General features: G+C 45.1%; 1 pseudogene; it reads right to left on the minus strand.

Moving 5' to 3' along the window:
• Positions 1-2,013: 2,013 nt before the first annotated feature.
• Positions 2,014-2,420, minus strand: LOC150053843 (small nuclear ribonucleoprotein E pseudogene; annotated as a pseudogene).
• Positions 2,421-3,947: the final 1,527 nt, after the last annotated feature.

Here is a 3,947-nt window from a genome sequence, read left to right on the forward strand (position 1 = left end):
TGGCTTTGAACCTCAATTCTCAGTTCTTTAGATCTCAGCCTTCTAAGGAGTTAGGATTACAGGCACGTGCCACCAGTGCCTGGCTTATCTTTACATCTTTGAGGAGTATGTTCTGGGCATGGATGACACAAGATGTCCCCTCTAAGATCCTGTAGCCCAGAGAGGAGCTCAGTAACTAACCACATAGGGAGGAGGGAGTGTCTAGGTAAAAGTCAAGTGAATTTCTATTTTCTGTTCATACAATTTGAGCAACTCTACACCCACAGGGGGTTTTCTTTGAAAGGGCAGCTGTCTCTGGGGACAGCTCCTGCCCCCTGGATGTGAGTCAGCGTTGACGACTGGCTGTGATGACACAGCCCTTAGAGTCTCTGGGGACCGGCTCCATGCCATTTCTCTGAGACGCAGAGGGAACCAGAGAAGAAAACAGGGACACACGCAATCTTTTTTCCAAGAAGAAACACCTTCGTCTACAACTAACGTCAGCCTGGAGCAGCCTGACATCTTTGCTTCTCCTGGGTTTTGTGGTCTGCTCCCTGCAACCGGAAAAACTGTCACTTAGTGAATGTTTTTCTAAGAGTGGCCTCCATTTTTCTCCTCTTATGGAAGAGTTAAACTATGTTGATGAAATGGTAAACTGCAAACCCAAGAGGAAGGGGGCGGGTCTGGTGACAAGGAGCATTAGCATTTTTCATTTTCCTTTAGGTCAGCTCTGAACTTAGCATGTACCACGCAGGCTCACAGTTGGTTCTCACCAGGTAGGACCGCCATGCCACAGAGAGGACACTGAAGCTCAGAGACAGTTCAGACCGCCCACCATACCGCCCATGCCCTACTCCATAGGTGGTTTCTCTTGAAGCTTTGCAGATGGACTGTGACCTCAGCCACTGGCCAGGACTCAAGGCCTTGTGTGGTCCTCCCACTTGGTCCTCACTCATAGCAAGTCTGTGTTCACAGCTGTGGAGCCAATGGCAGACTTGGGGGTTGTTATTAATCATTTTCAGTTCGGGGTTAATATGGAAAGCTATCACCTCCTTTGATTTTTTTTTTGTTTTGATGTCAGTACTAGGACTTGAACTCGGAGTCTCATGTTCTCACTCGGCTCTTTTACTCACAGTTTAGTGATCTGCCTCTTTCTGCTGATGAGTTGAAAGTAACAGTTTCACAAACTTGCCTACCTGGACTGCCTTTGAACTGCGATCCTCAGATCTCAGCCGCCTGAGTAGCTAGGAATCATAGGCATGGGCCGTCAGTGCCTGGCTTCATTTTGTCTTCAAAAGAATAATAAATAGGGGCCGGGAGTTTGGCCTAGTGGCAGAGTGCTTGCCTTGCATGCACGAAGACCGGGGTTCAATTCCTCGGTACCACATACATAGAAAAAAGCCAGAAGTGGTGCTGAGGCTCAAGTGGTAGAGCTCTAGCCTTGAGACAGTCCAAGGACAGTGCTCAGGCCCTAAGCTCAAGCCCAGGACTGAAAAAAAAAAAGAACAATAAATAAATAAAAATCCTAGGAGCCGTAGAGAAACAAGAGAACCAGCACCATCAGAAGCACTGTACCAATCGGGAAACTGAGGCACAGAGAATTTTTTTTTACTTGCTGCAAGACACACACTCTAGCAAGCTGTACTGTAACAAATAGCACTGCGTTCTTTCCCTCTGCGTCTCTTCTGCAGAAACCCAATTTTAAAGATTTCTGTGCCAAGATCTGGAATTTCAGTAGTACTGAAGTATTAATGACAATTGTGAGTACTATGAACCACTTATTTCTTCTATTATTAGCATATGAAGAGTTTATTGTATGTTGGCAAGCATATATCAAAAGTGTTCCCTCTTCCGAGGGTGAGTAGAGTTGAATGGGACAGGTCATTTGAATTCAAAAATCATCACTTTTTTTGTTTTACAAATAAATAATATGAACAACAAAAAAAAAACAATCCCAAGGCATTTATTGTCACCTGATGATAACACAAAGCCATCAGAATTGTGCACACTACATCTTAACAACAGGGCTCATTATACAATATAAACAGATGTTTTCTTAGATTCTCAGCAAAGAACACTTAAAATACAAATTAAAAAAAGCAACTGTATAAGATTCTTAATAACTTCTCACTGGTCATTTCTAGTTGGAGACACTTTGTAGTAGAGTAATATTATCTCCTTTTAGCATGATCCGACCCAGTTGTTTCCTTGGCTTTGTTTTAGAATGACTTTCTTCTGCATCCTCTAATACAAGGTTCATGTATTCCTCAAAACCATTGACACAGCCTTCGATCTGCGTATGCACTTGTTCCTGGACCCACACCTGGATCCGAGATCGATGTTGTAAATATCTGAAGAAGGCTGACAGGCTGCATCATCACCTTCTGCACCTGTTGGCCCTGGCCACGCTACACGATGGTGGAATCTTCCAAAGGCCACATAGGCTGGCACCAAGGTCATCACTTTCTATAAGGATGCAGCTCAGACGCTGCTGTAGACCCAGAGGAAACTTTGGAGCCATTTGCTTGGGCAGACGGCCAGTTGATAACTCTGAGCTCCCTCTGGAACCTCCTCTACCTTCCTGAGTTGCTTTAGCTTCTCTGCTGTCCAGTCGTCATCCTTGCTCTCCTGATTCTTTTTTATTTTTGTCAGAAACTTTCTTTCCCGTAAGTACTTGTCATTTTCACTCCTTTGATCCATGCCTCCAAACCCTGCTACCCTGATTTTTTTTTTTTTTTTTTGGATGACTGATGTCATTCAAGCCCCTGTATTGGCCTGCTTCTCCTCCTGGCTCCTGGAGAAGGCCAGTGTGACCAGAGGCATGCCCATAAACTACTAGCCCATAATGATGCACGAAGTGGAAGTGGGACTAAGAGGGAAAGAAGAGCCCAGCAAATGAGCCTGGCATCCGGGAGGCAAGGTGCAGTCTGGGTCCTGGTCCAGGTCAACTTACTAGTTCAGCTTCGGGAGGGCTCCACAGCTAGCAGAACTGTGGCAAAACCTCTCTCCTTCCTGGCACTTGCTGGCATTTGCCTGGCATCAAGAAGTTGACCACACTGGACTTCTCTTTCTTCCTTTCTTTCTTGCTTGCTTTTTTTATTTCTTTCTTTCCTTCTTTCTTTCTGTTGGTTGTGGGGCTTGAACTCAAGGCCTAGGCACTGTCCCTGAGCTTTTTCACTCAAGGCTAGTGCTCTACCACGTTGAGCCAGAGCTCCACTTGTGGTTTTCAGGTGGTTAACTGGAGATAAAACTCTCACAGACATTCTTTACTGGGCTGGTTTCAAACTGCCATCCTTAGATCTCAGCTTCCTGAGTAGCTAGGATTACAGAGAGGCGTCACCAGTGCATCGCTTTATTTTCTTTTCAAGGCTAACAGAGCAATAAGCTGTCAAAGACTTTCCCAGAGGAGTTTAAGCTGGATGGAGACTTCTGGGAGAGTCTTTTATGTCTCTGCTCCATGAGAACATAGTTAATCACAGGATTTCAATTCGTCCTTGGGATTAAAAAAAAAAAAGAAGAAAATAGCACCCCCTCAAGGTCAAGAAAGAGGCTCTGCTTTCCAAGGGGGTAAAATTAGCCCCCAAAGGCCCTACAGCATTTTCCTTAAAGAATAAGACAGCCTTAGGCAGGCATGGTGGCACCACCCTATAATCCCAGTTAATGTGGACACTGAGGCAGGCTGGGAAGATCATGAGTTCCTTGCTAGCCTGGGCAATTTAGCGAGACCTAGTCTTAAATAAAAATTAAAAATAAGGCCGGGAGTTTGGCCTAGTGGTAGAGTGCTTGGCTAGCATGCACGAAGACCCGGGTTCGATTCCTTGGTACCACATGCTTAGAACAACTTGGAAATGGTGCTGTGGCTCAAGTGGTAGAGCTCTAGCCTTGAGAAAGTCCAAGGACAGTGCTCAGGCCCTGATTTCAAGCTCCAGGACTGGCAAAAAAAAAAAAATAAAAATAAAATTTAAGCT

This window comes from Megascapheus bottae, chromosome 15 (genome assembly GCF_031878675.1).
Source record: "Megascapheus bottae isolate mThoBot1 chromosome 15, mThoBot2.hap1, whole genome shotgun sequence".
Lineage (NCBI taxonomy): Eukaryota > Metazoa > Chordata > Mammalia > Rodentia > Geomyidae > Megascapheus > Megascapheus bottae.